Consider the following 9,668-nt stretch of genomic DNA (forward strand, 5'->3'; position numbering starts at 1 on the left):
GAAAAAAGCAAAAACATGTCGCTTGTTAGTTGCCAGATTTCGGTGTGTAGTTGTTATCACGTGCGCTTTACACGCGCAAGGTCCCCGGTTCGAGCCCGGGCGGAATCATTGATGTTTCCGCGAAGCGAACCTCGGAAGAGCCTCTGTAGGTTCCATGGTGTAATGGTTAGCACTCAGGACTCTGAATCCTGCGATCCGAGTTCAAGTCTCGGTGGAACCTGTGCCGTTATTTGTGCCTCGGAAGCACCTATTGGGCGTTTGGAAGCAACGGCACTTCAAATATTTTAGTCATTTGCAAGAAGACATTGTAATAACAACGTTCTTCTGAAATGCATCAGATTAGGGCACAGTGCCTTGTTAGCGCAGTAGGCAGCGCGTCAGTCTCATAATCTGAAGGTCGTGAGTTCGATCCTCACACAGGGCAAGGCTTTTAAAAGCCGCAGTGAGTCAAATGTTTGACGCCTATTACAAAACTAGCAACTGAACAATGATTCCGCCCGTGTTCGAACCGGGGACCTTGCGCGTGTGAAGCGCACGTGAAAACCGCTACACTATGGAATCCAATGAATTTTGGCACCTATGACGAAGGAAAGCAATACAAGGCTAAAATAGCTAGAGAAAAAAGCAAAAACATGTCGCTTGTTAGTTGCCAGATTCCGTAGTGTAGTGGTTATCACGTGCCCTTTACACGCGCAAGGTCCCCGGTTCGATCCCGGGCGGAATCATTGATGTTTCCGCGAAGTGAACCTCGGAAGAGCCTCTGTAGGTTCCATGGTGTAATGGTTAGCACTCAGGACTCTGAATCCTGCGATCCGAGTTCAAGTCTCGGTGGAACCTGTGCCGTTATTTGTGCCTCGGAAGCACCTATTGGGCGTTTGGAAGCAACGGCACTTCAAATATTTTAGTCATTTGCAAGAAGACATTGTAATAACAACGTTCTTCTGAAATGCATCAGTGCCTTGTTAGCGCAGTAGGCAGCGCTTCAGTCTCATAATCTGAAGGTCGTGAGTTCGATCCTCACACAGGGCAAGGCTTTTAAAAGCCGCAGTGAATCAAATGTTTGAGGCCTATTACAAAACTAGCAACTCGACAATGATTCCGCCCGGGCTCGAACCAAGGACCTTGCGCGTGTGAAGCGCACGTGATAACCGCTACACTACGGAATCCAATGAATTTTGGAACCGATGACGAAGGAAAGCCATACAAGGCTAAAATAGCTAGAGAAAAAAGCAAAAACATGTCGCTTGTTAGTTCCCAGATTCCGTAGTGTAGTGGTTATCACGTGCGCTTAACACGCGCAAGGTCCCCGGTTCGAGCCCGGGCGGAATCATTGATGTTTCCGCGAAGCGAACCTCGTAAGAGCCTCTGTAGGTTCCATGGTGTAATTGTTAGCACTCAGGACTCTGAATCCTGAGATCCGAGTTCAAGTCTCGGTGGAACCTGTGCCGTTAGTTGTGCCTCGGAAGCACCAATTGGGCGTTTGGAAACAACGGCACTTGAAATATTTTAGTCATTTGCAAGAAGACATTGTAATAACAAGGTTCTTCTGAAATGCATCGGATTAGGGCACAGTGCCTTGTTAGCGCAGTAGGCAGCGCGTCAGTCTCATAATCTGAAGGTCGTGATTTCGATCCTCACCAAGGGCAAGGCTTTTAAAAGCCGCAGTGAATCAAATGTTTGACGCCTATTACAAAACTAGCAACTCAACAATGATTCCGCCCGGGATCGAACCGGGAACCTTGCGCGTGTGAAGCGCACGTGATAACCGCTACACTACGGAATCCAATGAATTTTGGAACCTATGACGAAGGAAAGCAATACAAGGCTAAAATAGCTAGAGAAAAAAGCAAAAACATGTCGCATTTTAGTTGCCAGATTCCGTAGTGTAGTGGTTATCACGTGCGCTTAACACGCGCAAGGTCCCCGGTTCAAGCCCGGGCGGAATCATTGATCTTTCCACGAAGCAAACCTCGGAAGAGCCTCTTTAGGTTCCATGGTGTAATGGTTAGCACTCAGGACTCTGAATCCTGCGATCCGAGTTCAAGTCTCGGTGGAACCTGTGCCGTTATTTGTGCCTCGGAAGCACCTATTGGGCGTTTGGAAGCAACGGCACTTCAAATAATTTAGTCATTTGCAAGAAGACATTGTAATAACAACGTTCTTCTGAAATGCATCGGATTAGGGCACAGTGCCTTGTTAGCGCAGTAGGCAGCGCCTCAGTCTCATAATCTGAAGGTCGTGAGTTCGATCCTCACACCGGGCAAGCCTTTTAAAAGCCGCAGTGAATCAAATGTTTGACGCCTATTACAAAACTAGCAACTCAACAATGATTCCGCCCGGGCTCGAACCGGGGACCTTGCGCGTGTGAAGCGCACGTGATAACCGCTACACTACGGAATTCAACGATTTTTGGAACCTATGACGAAGGAAAGTAATACAAGGCTAAATAAGCTAGAGAAAAAAGCAAAAACATGTCGCTTGTTAGGTGCCAGATTCCGTAGTGTAGTGGTTATCACGTGCGCTTTACACTCGCAAGGTCCCCGGTTCGAGCCCGGGCGGAATCATTGATGTTTCCGCGAAGCGAACCTCGGAAGAGCCTCTGTAGGTTCCATGGTGTAATGGTTAGCACTCAGGACTCTGAATCCTGCGATCCGAGTTCAAGTCTCGGTGGAACCTGTGCCGTTATTTGTGCCTCGGAAGCACCTATTGGGCGTTTGGAAGCAACGGCACTTCAAATATTTTAGTCATTTGCAAGAAGACATTCTAATAACAACGTTCTTCTGAAATGCATCGGATTAGGGCACAGTGCCTTGTTAGCGCAGTAGGCAGCGCGTCAGTCTCATAATCTGAAGGTCGTGAGTTCGATCCTCACACAGGGCAAGGCTTTTAAAAGCCGCAGTGAATCAGATGTTTGACGCCTATTACAAAACTAGCAACTCAACAATGATTCCGCCCGGGCTCGAACTGGGGACCTTGGGCGTGTGAAGCGCACGTGATAACCGCTACACTACGGAATCCAATGAATTTTGGAGCCGATGACGAAGGAAAGCAATACAAGACTAAAATACCTAGAAAAAAAAGCAAAAACATGTCGCTTGTTAGTTGCCAGTATCCGTAGTGTAGTGGTTATCACGTGCGCTTAACACGCGCAAGGTCCCCGGTTCGAGCCCGGGCGGAATCATTGATGTTTCCGCGAAGCGAACCTCGGAAGAGCCTCTGTAGGTTCCATGGTGTAATGGTTAGCACTCAGGACTCTGAATCCTGCGAACCGAGTTCAAGTCTCGGCGGAACCTTTGCCGTTAGTTGTGCCTTAGAAGCACCTATTGGGCGTTTGGAAGCAACGGCACTTGAAATATTTTAGTCATTTGCAAGAAGACATTGTAATAAAAACGTTCTTCTGAAATGCATCGGATTAGGGCACAGTGCCTTGTTAGCGCAGTAGGCAGCGTGTCAGTCTCATAATCTGAAGGTCGTGAGTTCGATCCTCACACAGGGCAAGGCTTTTAAAAGCCGGCAGTGAATCAAATGTTTGACGCCTATTACAAATCTAGCAACTCAACAATGATTCCGCCCGGGCTCGAACCGGGGACCTTGCGCGTGTGAAGCGCACGTGATAACCGCTACACTACGTAATCCAATGATTTTTGGAACCTATGACGAAGGAAAGCAATACAAGGCTAAAATAGCTAGAGAAAAAATCAAAAACATGTCGCTTGTTACTTTCCAGATTCCGTAGTGTAGTGGTTATCACGTGCGCTTTACACGCGCAAGGTCTCCGGTTCGAGCCCGGGCGAAATCATTGATGTTTCCGCGAAGCGAACCTCGGAAGAGCCTCTGTAGGTTCCATGGTGTAATGGTTAGCACTCAGGACTCTGAATCCTGCGATCCGAGTTCAAGTCTCGGTGGAACCTGTGCCGTTATTTGTGCCTCGGAAGCACCTATTGGGCGTTTGGAAGCAACGGCACTTCAAATATTTCAGTCATTTGCAAGAAGACATTGTAATAACAACGTTCTTCTGAAATGCATCGGATTAGGGCACAGTGCCTTGTTAGCGCAGTAGGCAGCGCGTCAGTCTCATAATCTGAAGGTCGTGAGTTCGATCCTCACACAGGGCAAGGCTTTTAAAAGCCGCAGTGAATCAAATGTTTGACGCCTATTACAAAACTAGCAACTCAACAATGATTCCACCCGAGCTCGAACCGGGGACCTTGCGCGTGTGAAGCGCACGTGATAACCGCTACACTACGTAATCCAATGAATTTTGGAACCTATGACGAAGGAAAGCAATACAAGGCTAAAATAGCTAGAGAAAAAAGCAAAAGCATGTCGCTTGTTAGTTGCCAGATTCCGTTGTGTAGTGGTTATCACGTGCGCTTTACACGCGCAAGGTCCCCGGTTCGAGCCCGGGCGGAATCATTGATGTTTCCGCGAAGCGAACCTCGGAAGAGCCTCTGTAGGTTCCATGGTGTAATGGTTAGCACTCAGGACTCTGAATCCTGCGAACCGAGTTCAAGTCTCGGCGGAACCTTTGCCGTTAGTTGTGCCTTAGAAGCACCTATTGGGCGTTTGGAAGCAACGGCACTTGAAATATTTTAGTCATTTGCAAGAAGACATTGTAATAAAAACGTTCTTCTGAAATGCATCGGATTAGGGCACAGTGCCTTGTTAGCGCAGTAGGCAGCGTGTCAGTCTCATAATCTGAAGGTCGTGAGTTCGATCCTCACACAGGGCAAGGCTTTTAAAAGCCGGCAGTGAATCAAATGTTTGACGCCTATTACAAATCTAGCAACTCAACAATGATTCCGCCCGGGCTCGAACCGGGGACCTTGCGCGTGTGAAGCGCACGTGATAACCGCTACACTACGTAATCCAATGAATTTTGGAACCTATGACGAAGGAAAGCAATACAAGGCTAAAATAGCTAGAGAAAAAATCAAAAACATGTCGCTTGTTACTTTCCAGATTCCGTAGTGTAGTGGTTATCACGTGCGCTTTACACGCGCAAGGTCTCCGGTTCGAGCCCGGGCGAAATCATTGATGTTTCCGCGAAGCGAACCTCGGAAGAGCCTCTGTAGGTTCCATGGTGTAATGGTTAGCACTCAGGACTCTGAATCCTGCGATCCGAGTTCAAGTCTCGGTGGAACCTGTGCCGTTATTTGTGCCTCGGAAGCACCTATTGGGCGTTTGGAAGCAACGGCACTTCAAATATTTCAGTCATTTGCAAGAAGACATTGTAATAACAACGTTGTTCTGAAATGCATCGGATTAGGGCACAGTGCCTTGTTAGCGCAGTAGGCAGCGCGTCAGTCTCATAATCTGAAGGTCGTGAGTTCGATCCTCACACAGGGCAAGGCTTTTAAAAGCCGCAGTGAATCAAATGTTTGACGCCTATTACAAAACTAGCAACTCAACAATGATTCCACCCGAGCTCGAACCGGGGACCTTGCGCGTGTGAAGCGCACGTGATAACCGCTACACTACGTAATCCAATGAATTTTGGAACCTATGACGAAGGAAAGCAATACAAGGCTAAAATAGCTAGAGAAAAAAGCAAAAACATGTCGCTTGTTAGTTGCCAGATTCCGTTGTGTAGTGGTTATCACGTGCGCTTTACACGCGCAAGGTCCCCGGTTCGAGCCCGGGCGGAATCATTGATGTTTCCGCGAAGCGAACCTCGGAAGAGCCTCTGTAGGTTCCATGGTGTAATGGTTAGCACTCAGGACTCGGAATCCTGCGATCCGAGTTCAAGTCTCGGTGGAACCTGTGCCGTTATTTGTGCCTCGGAAGCACCTATTGGGCGTTTGGAAGCAACGGCGCTTCAAATATTTTAGTCATTTACAAGAAGACATTGTAATAACAACGTTCTTCTGAAATGCATCGGATTAGGGCACAGTGCCTTGTTAGTGCAGTAGGCAGCGCGTCAGTCTCATAATCTGAAGGTCGTGAGTTCGATCCTCACACAGGGCAAGGCTTTTAAAAGCCGCAGTGAATCAAATGTTTGACGCCTATTACAAAACTAGCAACTCAACAATGATTCCGCCCGAGCTCGAACCGGGGACCTTGCGCGTGTGAAGCGCACGTGATAACCGCTACACTACGTAATCCAATGAATTTTGGAACCTATGACGAAGGAAAGCAATACAAGGCTAAAATAGCTAGAGAAAAAAGCAAAAACATGTCGCTTGTTAGTTGCCAGATTCCGTAGTGTAGTGGTTATCACGTGCGCTTTACACGCGCAAGGTCCCCTGTTCGAGCCCGGGCGGAATCATTGATGTTTCCGCGAAGCGAACCTCGGAAGAGCCTCTGTAGGTTCCATGGTGTAATGGTTAGCACTCAGGACTCTGAATCTTGGGATCCGAGTTCAAGTCTCGGTGGAACCTGTGCCGTTATTTGTGCCTCGGAAGCACCTATTGGGCGTTTGGAAGCAACGGCACTTCAAATATTTTAGTCATTTGCAAGTAGACATTGTAATAACAACGTTCTTCTGAAATGCATCGGATTAGGGCACAGTGCCTTGTTAGCGCAGTAGGCAGCGCGTCAGTCTCATAATCTGAAGGTCGTGAGTTCGATCCTCACACAGGGCAAGCCTTTTAAAAGCCGCAGTGAATCAAATGTTTGACGCCTATTACAAAACTAGCAACTCAACACTGAGTCCGCCCGAGCTCGAACCGGGGACCTTGCGCGTGTGAAGCGCACGTGATAACCGCTTCACTACGTAATCCAATGAATTTTGGAACCTATGACGAAGGAAAGCAATACAAGGCTAAAATAGCTAGAGAAAAAAGCAAAAACATGTCACTTGTTAGTTGCCAGATTCCGTAGTGTAGTGGTTATCACGTGCGCTTTACACGCGCAAGGTCCCCGGTTCGAGCCCGGGCGGAATCATTGATGTTTCCGCGAAGCGAACCTCGGAAGAGCCTCTGTAGGTTCCATGGTGTAATGGTTAGCACTCAGGACTCTGAATCTTGGGATCCGAGTTCAAGTGTCGGTGGAACCTGTGCCGTTATTTGTGCCTCGGAAGCACCTATTGGGCGTTTGGAAGCAACGGCACTTCAAATATTTTAGTCATTTGCAAGAAGACATTGTAATAACAACGTTCTTCTGAAATGCATCGGATTAGGGCACAGTGCCTTGTTAGCGCAGTAGGCAGCGCGTCAGTCTCATAATCTGAAGGTCGTGAGTTCGATCCTCACACAGGGCAAGCCTTTTAAAAGCCGCAGTGAATCAAATGTTTGACGCCTATTACAAAACTAGCAACTCAACAATGATTCCGCACGAGCTCGAACCGGGGACCTTGCGCGTGTGAAGCGCACGTGATAACCGCTACACTACGTATACCAATGAATTTTGGAACCTATGACGAAGGAAAGCAATACAAGGCTAAAATAGCTAGAGAAAAAAGCAAAAACATGTCGCTTGTTAGTTGCCAGATTCCGTAGTGTAGTGGTTATCACGTGCGCTTTACACGCGCAAGGTCCCCGGTTCGAGCCCGGGCGGAATCATTGATGTTTCCGCGAAGCGAACCTCGGAAGAGCCTCTGTTGGTTCCATGGATTAATGGTTAGCACTCAGGACTCTGAATCTTGCGATCCGAGTTTAAGTCTCGGTGGAACCTGTGCCGTTATTTGTGCCTCGGAAGCACCTATTGGGCGTTTGGAAGCAACGGCACTTCAAATATTTTAGTCATTTGCAAGAAGACATTGTAATAACAACGTTGTTCTGAAATGCATCGGATTAGGGCACAGTGCCTTGTTAGCGCAGTAGGCAGCACGTCAGTCTCATAATCTGAAGGTCGAGAGTTCGATACTCACACAGGGCAAGGCTTTTAAAAGCCGCAGTGAGTCAAATGTTTGACGCCTATTACAAAACTAGCAACTCAACAATGATTCCGCCCGAGCTCGAACCGGGAACCTTGCGCGTGCGAAGCGCACGTGATAACCGCTACACTACGGAATCCAATGAATTTTGGAACCTATGACAAAGGAAAGCAATACAAGGCTAAAATAGCTAGAGAAAAAAGCAAAAACATGTCGCTTTTTAGTTGCCAGATTTCGTAGTGTACTGGTTATCACGTGCGCTTAACACGCGCAAGTTCCCCGGTTCGAGCCCGGGCGGAATCATTGATGTTTCCGAGAAGCGAACCTCGGAAGAGCCTCTGTAGGTTCCATGGTGTAATGGTTAGCACTCAGGACTCTGAATCCTGCGATCCGAGTTCAAGTCTCGGTGGAACCTGTGCCGTTATTTTTGCCTCGGAAGCACCTATTGGGCGTTTGGAAGCAACGGCACTTCAAATATTTTTGTCATTTGCAAGAAGACATTGTAATAACAACGTTCTTCTGAAATGCATCGGATTAGGGCACAGTGCCTTGTTAGCGCAGTAGGCAGCGTGTCAGTCTCATAATCTGAAGGTCGTGAGTTCGATCCTCACACAGGGCGAGCTTTTTAAAAGCCGCAGTGAATCAAATGTTTGACGCCTATTACAAAACTAGCAACTCAACAATGATTCCGCCCGGGCTCGAACCTGGGACATTGCGCGTGTGAAGCGCACGTGATAACCGCTACACTACGGAATCCAATGAATTTTGGAACCTATGACGAAGGAAAGCAATACAAGGCTAAAATAGCTAGAGGAAAAAGCAAAAACATGTCGCATTTTAGTTGCCAGATTCCGTAGTGTAGTGGTTATCACGTGCGCTTAACACGCGCAAGGTCCCCGGTTCAAGCCCGGGCGGAATCATTGATTTTTCCACGAAGCAAACCTCGGAAGAGCCTCTGTAGGTTCCATGGTGTAATGGTTAGCACTCAGGACTCTGAATCCTGCGATCCGAGTTCAAGTCTCCGTGGAACCTGTGCCGTTATTTGTGCCTCGGAAGCACCTATTGGGCGTTTGGAAGCAACGGCACTTCAAATAATTTAGTCATTTGCAAGAAGACATTGTAATAACAACGTTCTTCTGAAATGCATCGGATTAGGGCACAGTGCCTTGTTAGCGCAGAAGGCAGCGCGTCAGTCTCATAATCTGAAGGTCGTGAGTTCGATCCTCACACCGGGCAAGCCTTTTAAAAGCCGCAGTGAATCAAATGTTTGACGCCTATTACAAAACTAGCAACTCAACAATGATTCCGCCCGGGCTCGAACCGGGGACCTTGCGCGTGTGAAGCGCACGTGATAACCGCTACACTACGGAATCCAATGAATTTTGGAACCGATGACGAAGGAAAGCAATACAAGGCTAGAATAGCTAGAGAAAAAAGCAAAAACATGTCGCTTGTTAGTTTCCAGATTCTGTAGTGTAGTGGTTATCACGTGCGCTTAAGACGCGCAAGGTCCCCGGTTCGAGCCCGGGCGGAATCATTGACGTTTCCGCGAAGCGAACCTCGGAAGAGCCTCTGTAGGTTCCATGGTGTAATGGTTAGCACTCAGGACTCTGCATCCTGCGATCCGAGTTCAAGTCTCGGTGGAACTTGTGCCGTTAGTTGTGCCTCGGAAGCACCTATTGGGCGTTTGGAAGCAACGGCACTTCAAATATTTTAGTCATTTGCAAGAAGACATTGTAATAACAACGTTCTTCTGAAATGCATCGGATTAGGGCACAGTGCCTTGTTAGCGCAGTAGGCAGCGCGTCAGTCTCATAACCTAGAGGTCGTGAGTTCGATCCTCACACAGGGC

At 47.9% G+C, this 9,668-nt stretch overlaps 35 non-coding genes across 35 annotated transcripts; 30 read left to right on the forward strand and 5 right to left on the reverse strand.

Moving 5' to 3' along the window:
* The first annotated feature begins 148 nt into the window (after nt 1-148).
* Nucleotides 149-220, forward strand: Trnaq-cug (transfer RNA glutamine (anticodon CUG)). Its single transcript has one exon. It is a non-coding gene; the product is annotated as a tRNA-Gln (tRNA).
* Nucleotides 221-351: 131 nt separating this feature from the next.
* Trnam-cau (transfer RNA methionine (anticodon CAU)) lies at nt 352-424 on the forward strand. The gene has a single exon. It is a non-coding gene; the product is annotated as a tRNA-Met (tRNA).
* Nucleotides 425-652: 228 nt separating this feature from the next.
* Nucleotides 653-725, forward strand: Trnav-uac (transfer RNA valine (anticodon UAC)). The gene has a single exon. It is a non-coding gene; the product is annotated as a tRNA-Val (tRNA).
* A 40-nt stretch (nt 726-765) lies between these two features.
* Trnaq-cug (transfer RNA glutamine (anticodon CUG)) lies at nt 766-837 on the forward strand. Its single transcript has one exon. It is a non-coding gene; the product is annotated as a tRNA-Gln (tRNA).
* Nucleotides 838-1,093: 256 nt separating this feature from the next.
* On the reverse strand, nt 1,094-1,166 carry Trnav-cac (transfer RNA valine (anticodon CAC)). The gene has a single exon. It is a non-coding gene; the product is annotated as a tRNA-Val (tRNA).
* A 91-nt stretch (nt 1,167-1,257) lies between these two features.
* Nucleotides 1,258-1,330, forward strand: Trnav-aac (transfer RNA valine (anticodon AAC)). Its single transcript has one exon. It is a non-coding gene; the product is annotated as a tRNA-Val (tRNA).
* A 40-nt stretch (nt 1,331-1,370) lies between these two features.
* On the forward strand, nt 1,371-1,442 carry Trnaq-cug (transfer RNA glutamine (anticodon CUG)). The gene has a single exon. It is a non-coding gene; the product is annotated as a tRNA-Gln (tRNA).
* A 268-nt stretch (nt 1,443-1,710) lies between these two features.
* Nucleotides 1,711-1,783, reverse strand: Trnav-cac (transfer RNA valine (anticodon CAC)). Its single transcript has one exon. It is a non-coding gene; the product is annotated as a tRNA-Val (tRNA).
* A 91-nt stretch (nt 1,784-1,874) lies between these two features.
* Nucleotides 1,875-1,947, forward strand: Trnav-aac (transfer RNA valine (anticodon AAC)). Its single transcript has one exon. It is a non-coding gene; the product is annotated as a tRNA-Val (tRNA).
* A 40-nt stretch (nt 1,948-1,987) lies between these two features.
* Trnaq-cug (transfer RNA glutamine (anticodon CUG)) lies at nt 1,988-2,059 on the forward strand. Its single transcript has one exon. It is a non-coding gene; the product is annotated as a tRNA-Gln (tRNA).
* Nucleotides 2,060-2,327: 268 nt separating this feature from the next.
* On the reverse strand, nt 2,328-2,400 carry Trnav-cac (transfer RNA valine (anticodon CAC)). Its single transcript has one exon. It is a non-coding gene; the product is annotated as a tRNA-Val (tRNA).
* A 91-nt stretch (nt 2,401-2,491) lies between these two features.
* Trnav-uac (transfer RNA valine (anticodon UAC)) lies at nt 2,492-2,564 on the forward strand. The gene has a single exon. It is a non-coding gene; the product is annotated as a tRNA-Val (tRNA).
* Nucleotides 2,565-2,604: 40 nt separating this feature from the next.
* On the forward strand, nt 2,605-2,676 carry Trnaq-cug (transfer RNA glutamine (anticodon CUG)). The gene has a single exon. It is a non-coding gene; the product is annotated as a tRNA-Gln (tRNA).
* A 131-nt stretch (nt 2,677-2,807) lies between these two features.
* Nucleotides 2,808-2,880, forward strand: Trnam-cau (transfer RNA methionine (anticodon CAU)). Its single transcript has one exon. It is a non-coding gene; the product is annotated as a tRNA-Met (tRNA).
* A 227-nt stretch (nt 2,881-3,107) lies between these two features.
* Nucleotides 3,108-3,181, forward strand: Trnav-aac (transfer RNA valine (anticodon AAC)). Its single transcript has one exon. It is a non-coding gene; the product is annotated as a tRNA-Val (tRNA).
* A 545-nt stretch (nt 3,182-3,726) lies between these two features.
* On the forward strand, nt 3,727-3,799 carry Trnav-uac (transfer RNA valine (anticodon UAC)). Its single transcript has one exon. It is a non-coding gene; the product is annotated as a tRNA-Val (tRNA).
* Nucleotides 3,800-3,839: 40 nt separating this feature from the next.
* Trnaq-cug (transfer RNA glutamine (anticodon CUG)) lies at nt 3,840-3,911 on the forward strand. The gene has a single exon. It is a non-coding gene; the product is annotated as a tRNA-Gln (tRNA).
* Nucleotides 3,912-4,042: 131 nt separating this feature from the next.
* On the forward strand, nt 4,043-4,115 carry Trnam-cau (transfer RNA methionine (anticodon CAU)). The gene has a single exon. It is a non-coding gene; the product is annotated as a tRNA-Met (tRNA).
* A 228-nt stretch (nt 4,116-4,343) lies between these two features.
* On the forward strand, nt 4,344-4,416 carry Trnav-uac (transfer RNA valine (anticodon UAC)). The gene has a single exon. It is a non-coding gene; the product is annotated as a tRNA-Val (tRNA).
* Nucleotides 4,417-4,961: 545 nt separating this feature from the next.
* On the forward strand, nt 4,962-5,034 carry Trnav-uac (transfer RNA valine (anticodon UAC)). Its single transcript has one exon. It is a non-coding gene; the product is annotated as a tRNA-Val (tRNA).
* Nucleotides 5,035-5,074: 40 nt separating this feature from the next.
* Trnaq-cug (transfer RNA glutamine (anticodon CUG)) lies at nt 5,075-5,146 on the forward strand. Its single transcript has one exon. It is a non-coding gene; the product is annotated as a tRNA-Gln (tRNA).
* A 131-nt stretch (nt 5,147-5,277) lies between these two features.
* Nucleotides 5,278-5,350, forward strand: Trnam-cau (transfer RNA methionine (anticodon CAU)). Its single transcript has one exon. It is a non-coding gene; the product is annotated as a tRNA-Met (tRNA).
* A 228-nt stretch (nt 5,351-5,578) lies between these two features.
* Nucleotides 5,579-5,651, forward strand: Trnav-uac (transfer RNA valine (anticodon UAC)). Its single transcript has one exon. It is a non-coding gene; the product is annotated as a tRNA-Val (tRNA).
* A 40-nt stretch (nt 5,652-5,691) lies between these two features.
* Nucleotides 5,692-5,763, forward strand: Trnap-cgg (transfer RNA proline (anticodon CGG)). The gene has a single exon. It is a non-coding gene; the product is annotated as a tRNA-Pro (tRNA).
* Nucleotides 5,764-6,195: 432 nt separating this feature from the next.
* On the forward strand, nt 6,196-6,268 carry Trnav-uac (transfer RNA valine (anticodon UAC)). Its single transcript has one exon. It is a non-coding gene; the product is annotated as a tRNA-Val (tRNA).
* A 40-nt stretch (nt 6,269-6,308) lies between these two features.
* Nucleotides 6,309-6,380, forward strand: Trnaq-cug (transfer RNA glutamine (anticodon CUG)). The gene has a single exon. It is a non-coding gene; the product is annotated as a tRNA-Gln (tRNA).
* Nucleotides 6,381-6,511: 131 nt separating this feature from the next.
* On the forward strand, nt 6,512-6,584 carry Trnam-cau (transfer RNA methionine (anticodon CAU)). Its single transcript has one exon. It is a non-coding gene; the product is annotated as a tRNA-Met (tRNA).
* Nucleotides 6,585-6,812: 228 nt separating this feature from the next.
* On the forward strand, nt 6,813-6,885 carry Trnav-uac (transfer RNA valine (anticodon UAC)). Its single transcript has one exon. It is a non-coding gene; the product is annotated as a tRNA-Val (tRNA).
* A 243-nt stretch (nt 6,886-7,128) lies between these two features.
* On the forward strand, nt 7,129-7,201 carry Trnam-cau (transfer RNA methionine (anticodon CAU)). The gene has a single exon. It is a non-coding gene; the product is annotated as a tRNA-Met (tRNA).
* Nucleotides 7,202-7,429: 228 nt separating this feature from the next.
* On the forward strand, nt 7,430-7,502 carry Trnav-uac (transfer RNA valine (anticodon UAC)). Its single transcript has one exon. It is a non-coding gene; the product is annotated as a tRNA-Val (tRNA).
* Nucleotides 7,503-7,882: 380 nt separating this feature from the next.
* On the reverse strand, nt 7,883-7,955 carry Trnaa-cgc (transfer RNA alanine (anticodon CGC)). Its single transcript has one exon. It is a non-coding gene; the product is annotated as a tRNA-Ala (tRNA).
* A 204-nt stretch (nt 7,956-8,159) lies between these two features.
* Trnaq-cug (transfer RNA glutamine (anticodon CUG)) lies at nt 8,160-8,231 on the forward strand. Its single transcript has one exon. It is a non-coding gene; the product is annotated as a tRNA-Gln (tRNA).
* Nucleotides 8,232-8,663: 432 nt separating this feature from the next.
* On the forward strand, nt 8,664-8,736 carry Trnav-aac (transfer RNA valine (anticodon AAC)). Its single transcript has one exon. It is a non-coding gene; the product is annotated as a tRNA-Val (tRNA).
* A 380-nt stretch (nt 8,737-9,116) lies between these two features.
* Trnav-cac (transfer RNA valine (anticodon CAC)) lies at nt 9,117-9,189 on the reverse strand. Its single transcript has one exon. It is a non-coding gene; the product is annotated as a tRNA-Val (tRNA).
* Nucleotides 9,190-9,280: 91 nt separating this feature from the next.
* Trnal-aag (transfer RNA leucine (anticodon AAG)) lies at nt 9,281-9,353 on the forward strand. Its single transcript has one exon. It is a non-coding gene; the product is annotated as a tRNA-Leu (tRNA).
* The last annotated feature ends 315 nt before the right edge of the window (nt 9,354-9,668 follow it).

The sequence above is a fragment of the Hydractinia symbiolongicarpus genome, chromosome 7 (genome assembly GCF_029227915.1).
Source record: "Hydractinia symbiolongicarpus strain clone_291-10 chromosome 7, HSymV2.1, whole genome shotgun sequence".
Lineage (NCBI taxonomy): Eukaryota > Metazoa > Cnidaria > Hydrozoa > Anthoathecata > Hydractiniidae > Hydractinia > Hydractinia symbiolongicarpus.